Source organism: Hemiscyllium ocellatum, chromosome 12 (assembly GCF_020745735.1).
Source record: "Hemiscyllium ocellatum isolate sHemOce1 chromosome 12, sHemOce1.pat.X.cur, whole genome shotgun sequence".
NCBI lineage: Eukaryota > Metazoa > Chordata > Chondrichthyes > Orectolobiformes > Hemiscylliidae > Hemiscyllium > Hemiscyllium ocellatum.
This window is the reverse complement of record NC_083412.1, coordinates 13,657,774-13,676,710: the sequence shown is the minus strand read 5'-3', so window position 1 is coordinate 13,676,710 and position 18,937 is coordinate 13,657,774.

Genomic DNA, 18,937 nt, shown 5'->3' with positions numbered 1-18,937 from the left:
GGCACCTATCACGAGACTCAATAGAAGTCTCAGGATGTACTCCCAAATGAACACAATGAGTAGCATTTGGCTCTGAAACAAATCCATGAATATTGGTTTCTACCTTGACATACATTCGAATTCAACTCATTAGTTTGAATTACGTCACAGGATACAAGAACACAATTGATTTTGAATTTGCTCTTTTGCCAATATCGAACCAATGATCCAATTCTTGGGGTATAAAGAAGCAGACAATTTGAGAGTCAGTCAGTGAGACCAATTGCATTTGCCAGAGTACGTGCCACGAAAACACTTCCTATCAAAGGTACCTTTTACATGTAAGATATATTTACAACAAATGACCGAAAACAACTTAGGGACATCAGCAACCAGAGGAAGATAGACACTGGAAACGATGGCTACCGTGTGGTTTTGAAATTATATTGATGTAATTTTAGTATGTGTGGTTATTGGAACAGGATATCGTAATAGAGATGGTGGTAGATAAATATCAGCTTAGGGAAAGGAGACTTAGAGTTGCATTGCCAATGGCTTTAGTGTTACGTTTGGTGTAAAAGAATAACTTAATTTTGCTTTCATTAAATAGAGAAATTTGGGAGTTCTCTATCACTCATGCGTTAACAGATTGCGAGGCGAAGTGCGTTTTTCTGGGTGTTTGTTTTAATTAGCAGAGAGACGGAGCACTGTAAAATACACGTAAATTTAAAATTTCGAAAGCTAGAGCGTAATCACACAATCTTCAATACACTGTATAACGTCTTCGGTATTTGTAGTCAATGCTTACATTCATAAACAAAGGATCCACTTAGCCTTCTGAAGAAAACTTTCAAACTTCTAATTATTCGTGAGGGGTGCACTGACATTTGCCTCCTAACTCTCTCGAATTTCTGGCAGGCCGCAAGTGTCTTCCACTGTGAAGACTCATACAACAAACCGATTCAATTCCTCTACCATGATTTAGTTCCTCAAAACTACTCAACTCTCTTTTCCAAAAGTATAATTTTCGTTTTTGCCTCCCTCTCTTCCGTTTTATATAAGTAAAAGCCTCTTGCAACATTCTGTTGTAATATTTACAATCTTACCGCCACAGTTCACCTTCTCCTTCGTATTGCTTTCATTAGTTGCTCTGCTCGTTTGTAATGGCTTCTCAAATCTCTGGTTCCCACCGATCTCCTTCACAATTTACGTTTATTCCTCGGATTCTGTGCTCTCCCTGATATCCATCCTCAGTCACTGCTGCCTTGTTCTCAATTAAGTATGTTTCTTCTTCATTGAAATGAATCTCGGCTGTCCAACGAATTAACCCCCAAAACCCAGGCAATTGCTGCTCCACCGTCCTCCCTGCTCGATCCCCTTCCAATTATTTCTGGTCATCTTTTCGTTTATATCTTTGTAATGTAATTATTCAATTATAATGGCATCACACCGAGCGGTCAGCAATAAACATAAACTGAGAGAGGGAGGTTTAAGAGCTGGGAGTCAAAAAATAATCGCAGGACTTGTTGATTGGATGCAACGAGAGAAGTAGTGAGATAATACAGTTGAAGAGCTGCAAAAGAGAGAAAATTAGATTATCCATCGAAGACGATGCACTTTCCCATTTGTTTTCGAAGTTCCTGTGTTTGTGGCCTTTGTACACTGTGCGTTCAACAGTATAATATGCTCAAATGCTGAGTCTGACGTCAGAACATTTAGAAACATTGTGTGCTGAATTACTACAGCACAGACAAGTTATTTGAGCTACAATTATCTCTGCTGAAGAAAATGAGCGTCCAGGCACACCCCATTTCTCTGCAATTAACCCATGCCCTTCTAATCCTTCCCCTCCCATGTATTTATGCAAATGTCTTTTAAATCTTGCTATTGTACCGGTCTCAACCATTCCCAATTGTAGCACATTCCATATATGTACATCCTTCGGTATACAAACGCTGCCCCTCTGTTCCCCTTTTATCCTTTGCCTCTCCACATAAAGTTATGCTCTCTCCTCCTCGATTTCCTAACCCTGAATAAAAAGAAAAGGCTGAGTGAATTCACCATAGCCATTGCTTTCATGGCATTATCCTCTTCTGCAAGATGTCAGTCTCATCTACTGCAATGCAATAATGTTCGAACGTTTTTTTTAGATTAGATTAATTACAGTGTGGAAACAGGCCCTTCGGCAAAACAAGTCCACACCAACCCGCCGAAGCGCAATCCACCCATACCCCGACATTTACCCCTTACCTAACACTACGGGCAATTTAGCATGGCCAATTCACCTGACCCGCACATCTCTGGACTGTGGGAGGAAACCGGAGCACCCGGAGGAAACCCACACAGACACGGGGAGAACGTGCAAACTCCACACAGTCAGTCCCCTGAGTCGGGAATTGAACCCTGGTCTCAGGCATTGTGAGGCAGCAGTACTAACTGCTGTGCCACGGTGCCGCCCACCTACTTCTCAAAACTCTCCCTACAATTTTGCCCATAGACTCCTAGCAAATCTCTTCTGCAAAACCGTGCAAATTTCTTCTGCACTCTTTCCAGTTTAGTCAGAAGCATCTCAGAGAAAGTTGACCAAACGAGAAATAATATCCCAAATATGGATTCAACAACTTCCAATAAGAGTGCAGTGTAATTTATCTACGTCCATACTCAATGGCCTGAGTGATGACTGATGGTCTGTCCAAAGCTTCCATAAATCAACTGTCGACAAGTGATACGTTTTAGGAAAAAAACATAGTTCCAAGATCCTTCTATTACTTTGCATATCTGAAGGCCCGATCATTCACGATGAAACTCCTACCTTAAGTTGACTTTGCCAAATGAAAGGCCACAACTTCGCTGCATAAACCTTCATTTCTCTTTTCACAGAACAGTTCAGCAGCTATTCAAGGTCCTGCTACAATTTCTGTCGACTTTCCTCACTGTCCACTGTCGCCTATGTTAGTGTCTGCTGCAAACTTACGAATCATATGTCCTCCATTCTCATCCAAGTGGCTGATTTGGATCACAAACAGCCTTGGGCCCAGCACCGACACCTGAGGCATCCCATGCTCCATTTGGCCTCCAGTCCAAGAACTACCCTTACAGTATCATCATTTGCTTCCTTCCAACAATTTTTATTCAATTTTCTGGCTCCTGCACGACTCAGATTTCATTCGGTCTGAACTTCCAGAGCAATCTACTCAGCGGAAATGCATCAACATGCTGATTGGCATCCATGCGGATGACGTGTACCATTGTGCCCACGTGAACACACCTGGTCACTGCATCAAAATACACCAAGATAGTTTGAGGCATGATTTACGATACAAAAGTAATGAAAAGTTCGACTCAAAAACTTGTGAAGGTAAATTGGGCAGTGAATGGCACGACGTCCTTTATTGTAAGACGAGTAAAGTACAAAATTCAAGACTTGTTCATACAATTGCAGAATCTTGATGAGAGAGTATTTGGGGCACTGTGCACTGATTTGATCTATCTTGTGAGGAGGGATCTCCTACCCACAGACAGAAATTATCTACCATGAAGTCAGAGTGAAGAACTGCATGTTTAATCTGTCGCGTTGTGAGGGAAGCGATGGTTGCATTGTAACATGAGTTTTGGTGGCAATCATTTACTTCCACAGGAGATATGCATAGATTGTGAAATTCCATACTTCACCAAGGACTGTTCGATTTGACATATTGCCATGTGTACCTAGGTGAAAGCTTTTTTTTTGATCAACACAGGAAGATCATAGTGAGTGAGAAGATACGCATCATAACTTGAAATAAAAACAATTTTGTTTCACTGCGCAGTGGGCAAAATGAGCATGATTGAAGCAAGAAAGTCTATTTGTCAATCTAATTGAAAGTTCATAACCGTTTATATGTCTCAATGATCTCTCTTCACACTGACGTACAGTCGGTGTGTGACCTGCACTGAACTGCATCTGGCTCTCAATCTTGACAACAGCCATAATACCTTCCTTTGAAACGGATAGCCGTTCCCACAAGCTTCAGACGTCCACAGAGATCACCAGTCTGTCTTTTAAATCATGGTAGATGCCTCTTTGGGATATCGCGATGGTGGTTTCTCAGTAACATCAGAAGCCATTGCGGTCTCAATAGGATTAAAAGCTTCAGTGAATGTCTCCTTGATACTGCTAGATCAGAATTTTATCTTTATGTTATTTTCTTCCTAATGCTTCAGAGAATTGCATGCGAGAATGTGGGTAGGAACTGTTGTTGTTGACCAACAGTTGTTGCTATGGAGTATTGGGTGGCACGGTGGTTTAGTGGTTAGCATTGCTGCCTCACAAGAGCAGGAACTCGGATTTGATTCTAGTCATGGGCAGCTGTATGTGTGACATTTCCACGTCCTCCCTGTTTCTGAGTGGATTTCCTCCCATAGTCCAAAGATGTTCAGGTTAGGTCAATTGCTCATGCTAAATTGCCCACGCGTTACGTGCATTGGTCAGACGGAAATGGGTCTGGGTGAGTAGTTTTTCGAAGGATCGGTGTGGACTTGTTGGGCCGGAGGGCCTGCTCCCACATTTTTAAGTATTTCATCTAATAGATAGAAATCGTAAATTAGAGATAATTACTGCAACGTTCATTCTGGTCAGGTTCACAATGGAGTTAGCTTATTATGAATTCCTCTTCATTTGGTTGTGTTTTATTGAAAGTTTTGGAACAAATTGTGTTTTGCGTAATCTTAAGTAGTTTAAGAAGTCACATCGCATCGAGATCAGATAATTTATCGCTCACTTGTCTTTAAAACAAGAAAACTTTAGCATCTAGGTTAGCTCCTTAAACTATTTTCGAGAGCCCCTGGTCTGATCCAGAAGACTAGACTCCAACTTTTCCTGTGTGATAGTCTAGATGCACTGAATAGGTTACCTCTGTTCTGGTCCAGACCTTCCAATGGGCAGGTACAGAACGATCTCTTCATTTTGACTTGTGGAAATGAGAAGCGTCTCGTAGTCATGTTACATGAATGATACGTGCCCTATTTCAGAACAGGCTTGGACGTTGCCCTACTCCTCCTGCTAGGGGGCACAGATCGCTTCAGCAGCTGTGGGGTGACAAACCTTTCTGAACTTTATGTGACTTGCAGTGACCGTCTCTCTTTCAGATCCCGTGATGGCGACAACAAAATTGGTGACGCAGCTGAACTTGTTTCTGCTGAGGATGCTACTCTGATGATTTCTTGTGAGACATTTCCATGGAGTGACATTTTGCACATCCACGAAACACAACATCTTAATGTGGGCTACGAATAACTCCAACAAGCAGAGTCACTGGGGATATTTAAGCGACTGCTAGGCATGCACATGGAGAGCAGGAAGTTGATTGATGCATAGGTTGTTACTATGTTTTTACATTAGGATTGAATTTCGGCAAAACATCGTGGCCCAAAGGAACGGTTCTGTGCTGTCATTTTCTATGCTATATGTCCTTATTGGGCAGTTTACACTGATTTTGTTCAATGCAACTTTTTTCAGTTACATGATGCCATCCTCAGTTAAGCACTGCTTTGATGTCAGGGCCCGTCTGTCTTACCTGAGCAGAGAATGTCAGGAATTCTCTATCCTCGAGTGTTAGGGCAGCCTGATCACGGAAGATATTTTTCAAAAAAAGGAGGTGGATTGATTTTGACCTGCCAGAAATTTGAGGGCTGTGAAGAATTGGACATGCACGATGACTTGAGATGGAAAGTTGATTAACCGTGATATTAATGAAGGGCAAGACAGGCCTGCAGTGGAGTGGGTGTGGAGTGGTTGCATCTACAACCTGGTTCTATTTCGCATGCTCTCATATTCTGTTATTTGAAAGTTCGTGGCTTTTAGGTTTCAGCAGATTCTATCACTGAATATTGCAGTTATGGAAACAAGATTTTGTGAGTCATCTCTCTGTGATGTATGTGTAGTGTATTCAAAGCGAATCTGTGCCTAAAACTTGACTAGCCAAAGAAGGACAACTTGGGGAAGGGGAATCTCTATACGGGGATAAATGAGGAGATTTTTTTCATAGCCGCTTGGGGTTTTCCAATCACAGTTTGCCAATTTTCAAGAACAGTGTGTTACCTTAATGAAAGGTTGAATGGTCTTTCCTGTTTCAGTGCACTAGGTTATTGGAGTAGATGTCCTCCAACTGCTTCCGTCTAGCATGTTTGAGGAGCTGACTGGAATGAAGGAAAAGAGAAATGAGGAGCAGCATTCTGTCGTTGGACATTTGGAGCCTTATCCACATGGCATTAAGATCAGGGCAGAACCGATTGTTCTCTCAGCGGCAGTTCCTTTCTGTATCCTATGTCTCACTACTCTCCATTTGAGATTTGACTAAATGTAAACATAGAAGTAGCACAACCATCTGGGGAAGATACTTCTCATTCAAAAGGCCCTTTTCGGATGTCTCCTCATCGCACTTGCACAAGCATACAATCAGAGAGAATGGCAACGAACCTTACATCCCAGTTATGCCCACTGGCCAGATATCCTGATCTTATCTTCTCCCAGTTACAAGCATTTGTCCGATATCCCTCTAAATCATTCACATTTATTTATTATGCTGATACATTTGAAAGGTGTAGTCGTAATCACGTTCCCAACCTCTTCTGACGGCACTTTCCTTCACATACCATACTCTGCTTCTAAAAGTACCCCCTGTCGCAACTTCTAAATCTTTAACCACTCATCTTCATCACATGCTGCCTTGTTTTGCAATCCCCTATCCTTGGGGGCAACACCTTGGGTATTCATGCTATTTATGCCAATCGTGACTTTATTGCTCTCCATGATATCTCCTCAGCCTCTGACACTCTAGGGAAAAGAGAGGGTCAACCAATTCAACCTCTCCTCATATCGCAAATTCTCCAGTCCTGGAGTATTCTTTCAAAAACTCTCTGCAAACTGTCAAATTTAACAACGTACTACCTTTAACTGACCAATTCTTTACAAAGGCATCACGCAAGTTTTGTACAGGTACAACTTGCCACCCTAACTCTGGTACTCAATGTTCTGACCAGTTATGTTACAAATGCCAAATTGATCCTCACCACCCTGTCTCCCTGCGACTCCACTTTCACGGAACTATCTACCATGTCCCTTTGATCTGAAACACTCCCTAGGACCTAACCATTAATGAAATTGATGCAGTCCTGCTTTACCTTAACAATGTGCAAAACCTCAAATAAGAATCCATCTGTCGTTCCTTGACCCATTGACAGATTGGATATAGGTCGCGATGCACTTGTAGATAATCATTTTCACTATTCACTACACATCTTTTTAAATGTCATGCGCAAACTTAGTAACCATGCCTCTGATATTCGCACACAATCATTGATATAATAATGAAAAGCAGTTTACTCAGCACTGATCCCGTTAGAATGTGAGATAACAATATTCGTTGTTCACAACACCTTCAATTTTTAAGTTATCTGCAAACTTACTGACAATACTTCTAACGTTAACATCCAAAACATTTTTATAACGGACGAAAAGGTGTGTACTCAGCAGTGATCCTTGTGGCACACAACTGCTCAGAGGCCTCCCTTCTGAAAAACACTTCTCCATTGCCACCATCTGTCTTCGACGTTTGTGGCAGTTCTATATCTAAAAGGTTATCTAACCTTATATTTCACGCGATCTAATTTTGCTGAACAATTGCGCAAATGTAACCTTGTCGAACGCCATAATTAAGTCCTCATAAGGCATGTCTACTGCTATACATTCATCAATCTTTTTGTTACTTCTTCAAAAACTCAATCAATTTCTTGAGAAATAACTTTCCATGCAACTAACATGCAAAAATTCCCTAATCAGTCCTTACCGATACAAATGCATGCAAATCCTATCCCTCAGGATTCCCTCCAACAACTACCGACGAGCGAAGTCAGCCTCACCACGTTCTTCTTCCAGTTTGAAGTGTGTTGAGATAGTTAAAATTGTTCAGTGAACAAACTGCAAGGATGTTGCCAAGTTTGGTAGATTTGAGCTATCGGGAGACGGTGACCACTTTGGGGCTGTTTTTGTCTGATGTGTCGGAGGCTGAGGGGTGACCAGACCTGGTTCATAAATCACGAGGGCCTTGGATAGAATAAACTGCCAAAATCTATTTCCATGTTATTGTGAGTCGGGAACTATAGGGCTTAGTTTGACGTTGAGCAGGGAAAGCTGTAAAAGGGAACTGAGACACAGCATTTTCGTGCAGGGCGTGGTGTTTGTGTAGAATGAACTGCCAGTGGAAGTGGTGAAGGCTAGTAAAATTACAACATTTAAGAGGCACCTGGATGATTGCATGAAGGAGAATTGTTTAGAGGGATATCAGCCAAATGCTGGCAAATGATACTAAATGAATTAGTACATCAGGTTAGCATTGTTGCGTTGGACCAAAGGGTATGTTTCCCTACTATGCATCTCTATAATAATGATTATCTCATTCTTGTGATACACCAGTGGTCGGACGCCTCCCGTGAGGAAAATAATGCTCCACCATCACTCTGTGTCCGGTCTTCAAGCTAATTTTAAATTCAAATTTGAAAGTACTGACCACACCAGATCCGATGTGATCTAACTTTACTGACCTGTCTACCATTTTGGATTCTTATCGAACGTCTTAATGAAGTCCACGTGGACAATATCTGCAACACTGCCTTCATCAATCTTCTTCATCACTCTTCAAAAGGCTCAGTCATGTTAATGAGACATGATTTACATTGCACAACTTTATGTTGAGTAAAACTAATCAAACGTTGCTGACTTGTTCGTCCTAAACCTCAGAATCTCGTCCACCAAATAACCGAACACCGACGTCATGCTTGTCACTCAAGAGTCCCTGCCCTTTTAAGTTACTGTTTCATTTTCCAGTCCCACTCCTTCTCTGGTCACAGAAAGTTTTAGGTGTAAGCAGGTTACTGACATATTTGAAGATACAGGTCTTACACTGCATCAGACAGGTTGCTTTGATGTATTAAAATGACAAATTTATGACAAAATTAGCTTACTGGACCATAATGGGAAGACCAATGACAAACAATGTGTAAATATATACATCAACATTTTCCTTTCTAAAAATGCTGACGAACACACATACACTCATTTACAACACATACAACACAGACACACACACACATTTTGTATGACTAACAAAAACAAAAACAAAATCTATGCAGCGTTAACTTGGAAGCATGCTGTACAAATATTAATTGCACTGAACACGAAAGGAAAAATGAGAGATCGTCCAAAATGGTATCTGCTCCTGAAGTTATTCTGCTCGTCTAAGCTGCTTGCAATGTGATTTATTCATGAAATAGTTGGATTTGGCTGAACTCGCTTTGCCTTTGGCACTGAGGAGATTCCACTGAATCCTCGTCAAGAATCCTCCACGAGTGGTAAAGGTAAGTGCGTTTTTTTTAGCTCACGCACATTATTTTAAGGAGGAAAACGAAGATAAAGGGAGCAGTAAGCTGTTTATAGGAATAAATTAATTGGGGATAGTCAAACCGGTTTTGTGAATGGAGTATTCCTGATGAAGGGCTTTTGCCCGAAACATTGATTTCGCTGGTCGTTGGATGTTGCCTGAACTACTGTGCTCTTCCAGCACCACTGATCCAGAATTTGTGAATGGTAGGTCGTGCCTCACAAATCTTCCTGAGTTTTTGAGACAGTGACCAGTCAAGTGGATGAGGGGAACACAGTTGAGGTGGTGCTTCTGGATTTCAGGAAGGCGTTTAATAAAATTCTCAAATGTAGGGTAATGCACAAAATACGTAGACATGGGATTGAGGGTGATCTCGAGGTTTGGTTCAGAAATTGGCTGGATGAAAAAGACAGAAGGTAATGGCTGATGGTAAATGTTAATCTTGGCGTGGTGTTCCACAAGGTTCTGCCTTGAGGACAATGTTGCTTGTCATTTTTTAAAATAAATTACCGGTTGAAGGCGGAAAAGGATATTTTTTTTTAATTACAGATGGCAGCAATATTGGTGAAGTTCTGTCTAGTGCTGAAGGATGTTGCAGGTTACACAGCGAAATAGATAAGACGCAGAGTTGGGCTGGGAGGTGGCAAATGGAAGGAGCAAGAAGAATAAAGACCGTTGGCTTAATGGTAAGATTCTTAGTCGTGTAGGCGTGTAGAGTATTCTCGTTGTCCATGCATATCGATCCCTGAAAATTGTCACACAGGTGTATAGGGTTGTTAAGAAGGCAAACAGTGTGTTAGGTTTTATTAATGGCGGGGTTCAGTTTGATAGACAGGACAATATGTTGCGCTTGGAGAAACTATGATGCGGCTCCATGTGGAGTATTCCATAGGCTGGTTAGCATTTTTAGGACGGATTTGGAAGCTTTTGAAAGGTATCAAAGGTAATTTACGAGAATGTTGCCTGGTGTGGAGGGACTGTATCATGGGGAAAAGCTGTGTGACCTGAGACTGTTTTCGTTCGAGAGAAGAATGCTGTGAGTTGTCTCATTTGAGGCATATAAGATAATGAGAGTTGTAGATATGGTTGCGAATGAGAACCTTTCTATTTGAATTGTGATGGCTAGCACGACCGGTCACTGATTTAAACTGAAGTGTGATAGATACAGGACATTTGTTACTTTTTTTCACTCAGAGTGTAATTGGGGAAAAGAACACCCTTCCTTCAACAATAGTGGACTTGCCAACTTTAAGTGCATTTGAATGGTCATTTGACAAAACATATAGATGAAAACGGAATAGTGTGTGTTAGATGGATTTCATAGTGGTTTGACAGGTCGGCGCAACTTCGAAGCCTCACTGGCCTGTACTGTGCTGAAATGTTTAATGTACTGTGATCTAATAACTGTGTTCATTTGAATGCGTCACATCATTGACCAAATGCAGAAATTGCTGGAAAACTTTGCAGGTCTGGCAGCGTCAAGACCCCTTTTGAATATTACAACAATACCAGTCTCCACCACTTCCACATTTCAAACATGCACCAGTCTCCACCACTTCCACATTTCAAACTTTTGCGTGGAAATATTACACCTGATCTCCAATGTGGATTTTAACCTCTCACCTTAAACCGACATCCTCGAGTTTTGGAGTCAACAAGTCTGGAAAATGACATTGGCTACTTATTCCACCAACCCCCCCCCCCCACCCCCTCAGTATTTTATAAACCAGTCTAAATTGCACATTTGAGTCCAATCAAAACAAATGAATGCTTCCAGTCATTCTGAAGTTATATAATGATCACTCTTCCTTCTTAAATCATTGTAATCAATGTGTTCAGAAGTATTATGAATCATCTCTTTGTGGGCGTTGAACATAAATCTTTGTGTTCAGAAGTTTGGAGACTTCCACCGCATGGCAATTGCCCCTAAAGCTGCAGTATTATTCTGCTGCGTCTTTGTGCATCAGCTGTTCTGACATGCTGTAACACACCTCCACAAAAGGCAGGAATTCAATCCTGTCCTCTGTTCCAGAGATAGACACTAGCATAGGTGCAGTGACTGAAAGCGAATCCAAAGTCTGGCTCAGAGACTTCATCGCTACCAAATACTAATGACCTAAACTATTCAAATTTTGCATCACATTTTCTAGGCCATCATTCACCTCAGCATACACGGATTAAATTCTGATTAACTTACTGATAGTTACTGGTTTTCATTGTAAAAACTAATGCAAAACTCAACTAAAGGATGTTGAGTGCATGAAATAAATAATTTTTATACTAAATTTCTTGGCTATGATTTCCAGTTTAAGTGGTTATTATTTATAATATTACGGAAATAAATTCGCAGACATACTCTGCAAAGGAAGGATCTCAAATAGATATTCTAACTGAACAACAGAGAGAATGAAAGAGAATGATCAATATTTCCTCCCCTAACATCTGATTGCACGCTTCCTAAATCCATTAAAAGATAAAAGTCAGCTGGTAACATTCCAGCCTCTTCTCCCCAGTGGTATCACACATTGGGCCGACCTGTGTCTTCGGGAGCTTACCTTGAATAACTGCATGGTACTGCGCTTTGTGAAAGCAAACAAGGGCAGGACTTATCCTATTGAACGTAGGGTCCTTGTTATTTATGTAGAACAGAGAGTGCTCGTATTACAAACATAAATCTTTGAGAATTGCACATTTACATGGTTGGAAAGACGTTCAGAATGCTGCCTTCACTGCTCAGACCTTTAAGAATAGGAGTTCAGATGTCATGTTGTGATTACAGAGATATTGGTGGAGCCTCTTTTGGAGAACTGTGTCCACTTCCGGTCGCCCTGTTATCTGATAGATTTTATTGAGCCGGCGAGGCTTCAATGAGATGTATGAGGATGTTGTCATGAAGGGAGGGGTTGAGGTAAAAAAAAAGACAGGTTTGGCTCGAATTCCTTTCATTGGATTGTAGGAGGTTGAGGTGTGATCTTGCAGAGGGTCAGTGCTTTTTCCCGAGGGAGGGGCATTTTCAGGCTCGGCGGATATTTGAGGGTCAGTGGAGAAATGTTCTAAAATGACACAAGGGGCAATTGTTTTACACAGAATGGTGAAGTTTCAGATGCAGGGGTGGATGATTTTAAAATTGCAGTTTTTAAAGACATTCAGATAAGCACGTGAATAAGAAAAGGTTTGGAGGGACAAAGGCCACGCGTAGGTAAGTGGAACTATTTTATTTGGGTTTATATTTGGCACAGACTATTTGAACTAAAAAGTTTGCTTCTATGCTGCTTGAGTCTATGACACTATGTATGCTTGTGTGCCTGTGTATGTATCTACATGTCTATTTCGTGTTTGTGTCTATTTCTGTGTGACTATATGTGTCTCAGTGTGCCACTCTGTCTGTGGCTATCTCCAAATGCTTTTGATATGCGTTCCTGTATTAGCCTGCTGATGTATGTTTGTATCTCGATATCCGAATCTTTGTGTAATCGATGTGAATCACTAAAAACTCTCTCTCTCATTTTTTTCTCGCTAGCTGAATTTCTTTTAATGTGATACAATGTCACAAAGAACAACGAACAAAGAGAAGTACAGCATAGGAACAGACTATTCGCCCCTCCAAACTTGTACCAATCACCGTGCCCTAAATATTTTTTTAAATCCTTCTGCTCTTAGTTGGTCAGTATACCTTTATTATCTCCATGTTCATGTAACCATCCAGATATTTCTTAAATGTCGTCAAAGTACCTGCTTCAAGCCCCTGATTTCTCTGCCTCAAATACATTAATTGAACATTTCCCTGAAAGGTTTCCCCTCTCACCCTGACCCTATGTCCCTGTGTAAGTGAAACTACAATCCTGAGGGGGAAAAAAACTTTGATTAACTCCCATATTCGTATCTCTCATATTGTTGGAAGCCTCTATATGGTTTCCGCTCAGCTGCCTTCTTCACCATGAAAAGAATTTGTGTCAGTTTAAGTTTCCTCATAGCCAATAGCCCCATAGCCAGACCTGGAAACATCTTGGTGAACTTGCCCCACACTCTCTCGAAGCATTCCACGTCCTTCCGATAGTGCACACAATACTTCAAATGCAGTTGAACGAGGGTTTTCTGGAACTGAAATATGGTTGGCTAACTCTTGTACTCTATGTTCCGCCTGATGAAGGCAAGTATGTCATGTGGCTTATTAAACACGTTGCCAGGTCGCTTGCTACTTTTAGGATATTGTTGACATCAAGACATCTGGATGTTAGTTTTCCAATGGGTTCTGCCATTTAGAATATTCTTTACGCCAAAACTTTATAGTCCATAACTATCTTGTATTTCCCACTCTGGCGGTCTGCAGTAAAGTCTTTTCTGTGCTTTCAACATTTCAGAGACTGCGTAGGCGGACATCCCACTACATTGCAAGTTACAGAAAGTGCAACAAAGTTAATCTCATCAATTGAGCAAAGACATGTTCACACGCAGTTGCCTAGTTATCATTGCACTAGAAACACCATTTTAATGCATACGCTGTGTGAGATGTACATTGCTCAAAGCCAAATTACCTTTCCATTGCATGTGATGTGTCAGTGTTTCTCCACTTGAGCACAGGCCCCAAGCAATCCCCTCTAAACCATGTGTGAGCGTGTGTGTAGGTGTGTGTGTGTCTGTGTATCTGTCTCAGTGTGTTGCATAACATGTTTCACCGTCCTCACGCCTCTGTTTGAATAAAACTCTTATGATCTTCACTTACCACCGCCCCCTATGAAGCAACATGGGGAGGTTGGAAGAGGTAGGCATTGCTTTGTGTTGAATACCACCGAGTCTAACAGAACTTAAACACACAGGTATGCACAGATACACACACTAATGCAATGATTCCAAAGCGGTGAGCCTGTCAGGATTATTTTTTGCATATGCTCCCTTGAAAGCATATCATTATCACATCACTACATGTGTGTCAAAAGGTGAGGCACTGGGAAAGCACAAATAAATGGAAGGAGGCGGGGCTAGGAGGTAAAGATAGCTGGGAATGTAAAGGGAAGATGACGATGTAAAATGATGATGACAGGGTGGAGTGGAGGCTTGATCCGTTCCGGTGGAAGAACATGGACGTCTAGGACTGGTCAAGAGGTCGGTGCCGAATTGGGTATTGGATCTGGGATTAGGTGGGAGCAGCGGAGAAGAGGCAACCAGTGAAATTCACGTTGATAGCATATGGTTGGAGGGTCCTAAAGTGAAATGTGAGGTGTTCTTCGAGTAGGCGTGTTGTTAGGGTTTGATGGTGGAGGAGGGCCAGGACATACAGGAGTGGGGAGACATGCTGAATTGTTCAGCCACATGGTATTCAGTGCCTGCGTTCTATAGATCTTATTTGAAAAAATCTGCCAGATGACGTCCTCTCTCGAATTGTAAACGAAGAGCAGCAGACACCCTGGATGTTGTGTTGTCACTGCAGGAAAATCTATCAGATGTGGAAGGATCAGTTGGACAATTTCATGTGGGCACAGATTTTGGTACTCTTTCTGTGTCAATTGAAGGTTCGGGGAATAGAGGGGATGTTGGTGGGGGTGCAGAGAATTAAAAAGAATGTCGCAGAGGGAATTGTCTGTGCAGAACGCAGTTAACGGTAGGCAAGGAAATATATTTCTGGTGGTGGGATATATTTGTGGGTGGCGGAAATGTTAGAAATTGCAACTAATTAATATACTTCTGTTTGTAATAGGCCAATTCTCCTTCTCTCCCAAATGACCAAACGGAAGAGAAGTGAGTGGCTAATTCCTGTTGCTGAGTAACATGAACCTGGGTCTGACTAGTCTACAGATTTCCATGTATATCAGTCTGGAGCAGTTGAATGACTGCTTTCTGTTCTTGTGGATAAGATTTTAGAAAATAGATGAAGTCTTCCTGCTCCTGAGTAACAGGTTCCAATAACTGCACTCTGTTATCCTGACTGAATTTTTTCGCCTGCTTCTATTAGACATCATCAATCTCTGAATAATTGATTAGTGATTTCTTTACTTTCAGTAAATGAGCGAGCAAGTGACTTTGGATGACAGACGTGAGAAGTTCAGTTTGGTCCGCCTATCGCTTTGCCACATGTCCAAGATGCTGACTGACATCCTCATGTCCCTCTATATCACGTCCAAGATTTGGAATGTCTTTCCTACTGTCCCTTTTTCCCAGGCTCCAGAGATGGAATGGCCTCCTACTGACCATCTGAAACCAGCTTGAGAGATTGAATGGCCGTCTACTGTTTCTCTTTAACAAATCCGAGAGGCTCAATGATGTCCTACTGTTCCAACATAACAGATCCAGGAGTGAATGGCCTGCTCCTGATTGACTGCCTCATGTCCCTCTGTAACAGGCTGGAGTCATTAAATGCCATAGCAATCTGTGTGTAATGAACAGCCGGTAAAATGGACCTGATGAAGATTCTTCCCTTCTCAGATGCAGAAACACAAGCACATTGCACCCCAGGTATACTCTCGTAAAACCTCGTGCAGCTGTCGTCAAATGTATCGATGTTTTGAATGACTCCATTTGCAGACTGCGTGATTTTCCAGATTTTCATGTCTTCAAGTGGGATTTAGGCTCGTGTGTGCTGAATGCTTTCTCCTATTCGTCGGGAACAGCAAAATTTGGATGAAAATTCCCCCGTTCTCTGACCGCAGTCTCAATACTCTGAATGATGTCTGAAGTCGATGGAAGATTTTTATTACAATACACTTAAAACTAGGAATAATATTACACAACATTGACATATCATAAGTAGTGCTTTCCTTGTTGTGTTCTTTGGAAATTTCCCCACCAATCCTTTTCTGCACTTGGTCTGTTATATTATAGCAGTCCCGTTTAAGAAACAATGTGGATCATATACAACTCAGCAGTGTTCTGGCACTACTAACAGTTGCAAGGAAGAAAGATTAAACGTGTTGTTGAATTTGTGATCCTTCTCTCAGCAACATGGACCAGACCATATAAATGTTCCCGCTTGTTGTATTTTTTTGTTGTGAAAAGTGATGTAGGAAGGGGTTAAATAAAACTGCTTGTTCAGTGATTGCGATTAATGTCAGTCTCCATGGATTAGAATTATTCCAGTGTGGCGTTTTCATTCTTCAATTACATATGGGCGCCGTTAAATGTGTCGTCCCACTAACAGGGTTCAGCTGCTCCAGAGAGAGGGGGAGGAGAGTACAGAATCAGAGAATAATCGACTGGAATATCCCAACAATGGATAAGAATCTGAGAACGATTGACTGGAATGCTCCAACATTAGATGTGAATCTGACAGCAATAGATTGGAATGTTATAGCAATGCCCAGGGATTTATCTGGTGAAGTCTGGCATCTTTCGAAAAATTATGATCGGATGTCATTATTAAACAGGATCTATTCTGCACTCCGTATTATCCATTCCATTTATTTTCCTTTCCTGGCTATCATTGGTGTCCCCGGTAAGTGTTAAAGTGCAGGTATTTTTTCTGTAACCAAGTATGCCAGCATTACTGATCAATTATCTGCACTAATTGCTGCTGAACCTGCGCCTCGACACATTCTGAATCCACGTATTTACGCTAGAAAGCCGTTCTAACTGCATCAAATTGTTTGTTCTTTTATTCCTGTTTCTTTTCTGAAAGTACCCGTCTTGGGTCTCTCTCTGTTAAGTCGATGCATTGCATGACTTCCCGTGTTAATTAGATATTTTCAACATGGACGACGCTATCTTCACTTATGGTGACAAACTCCATTTTCTTCCTTTGAGTCCATCCTGACTCTGGCCAATATCTAAGTCTGGAGCAGACGAAACTCAGCTGTGGCCATGAGCTGATTCCTGACATCATGTCCGGTCCAATCCTAATTATACATGCTAACGCTCCCGTTACATATTTAACTGGCCAATTCTCTCACCAATTGGGTATTGAGCCTTAATAATGTGAAATATCTGCTGCTAACATGGCCCAGCTCCAAACCAACGGAAGCAAACATGCTTCAGTATTCCTTGTATCCGAGCTCACACTAAGATCACATCAATCCATCATTCCTGTGACCTGTGAACCTATTGTTGAAGTCAGGAAAAAAAATTTTTCGAATATTCTAAAGCAAATCAGCATGCCTGTGGATAAAATGTCCCTCCCTGACAGCTGTTAAAATTGAAACTGAAATTGTCAATGCTTTTCCTTTGTCAAAAAATGATTTTCGCATTCAATGACCCCAAGATACACGCGTGTGCACACACACACACACAAACACACACACACACACACACACACACACACACACGAGAAGAAATTGTCTTTCTTCTGATGCAATCATGATATGGAGACATATGTGTTTGGGGATACCATTAACGGTTACTCACAGCATTGGCTCCAAATTTATCCAGTGCACGTACAGTACCAATGTATTGCCACAGGTTTGCAATGCTTCCCATGACAGAGTGGCAAATTTCCTGAGTATTACTCTTCTATCGTCTGCAAAGCTTTCCATGCTGGGCAATTACCTTGTCCCTGTTTATGATTTCTGAGCTAGTTGTGAGATGCAGATCCAGAATTTCATGAAAAAACCATTACAGTTGATCCTGCAATGTATTTATTACGTTTTCATTATTGAGATTTTTACCCTCCTTGGTTTCATTCCTCCAGTTAGTCACTCATCCTTGTCTTTTTCACTAAACAGTTACGATATGTTCTCAGTTAACTAAGAGCATTTTTTTTTATCTTAAATGCCGAAACCTGGAATCCTCGATATCTTTCCAGGTCTTTATTTCTAGAGGACATCGAGTGCTGGCATAGTGAAGCTAAGAAACAATGAAATGGTGTCTTATTCAGTTTCCGATTCGCGCATATTGGATTAGTTTACTTACAGTATGGAAACAGGCCCTTCGGCCCAGCAAGTCCACACCGAACGAGCAGCCACCCAGACACATTCCCCCTCCACCCGACACTACGGGCAATTTAGCATGGCCAGTTCACATTCGCTGCCCATTTTCTGACTATGGGAAGAAACTGGAGGAATCTTATATATACACACGCGAAGAATTGTCAAACACCACACAGTTAATCGCCTGAGGCGGGAATTGAACCCGCGTCTCTGGCGCTGTGAGGCAGCAGTGCTAACCACTGTGCCGCCGTGCGGCCTACTACGGTGCTCCATTTTGAACGGAGGCTGGTGGTGGCATCGACTTAGTCTCATGTCTATGCAAGTTGGTCCTACCTGTCCACTGAATGCCTGTGTTTGTCCCTCTCAGCTGAATGTGCAGTCTGTAATATGAGGAACCTATAGAACATTACTTTGAAGGAAACGGCATCGAAATTGTATCTGAGGGGCGTCAGACTGACTCCTGTTGTGGAAGAGTTAGTGGAAGTGCTCAGAATGGCTTGTTGCAGAATGTGCTTTCAGGGTGGCTAGTTCATGCGCGTGTATCTTGCTGGATCAACTCGCCTGTCTGTCCGACGTAGTTTCTTTGCAGACATTGCTGGACATTTTGCAAGTGACATTCGCTTTACATTTGTTGTTAGCACAGCATCTTTTAGTTTCATCGGTAAATGTTTCAGTGTGTTGGTATGTTTG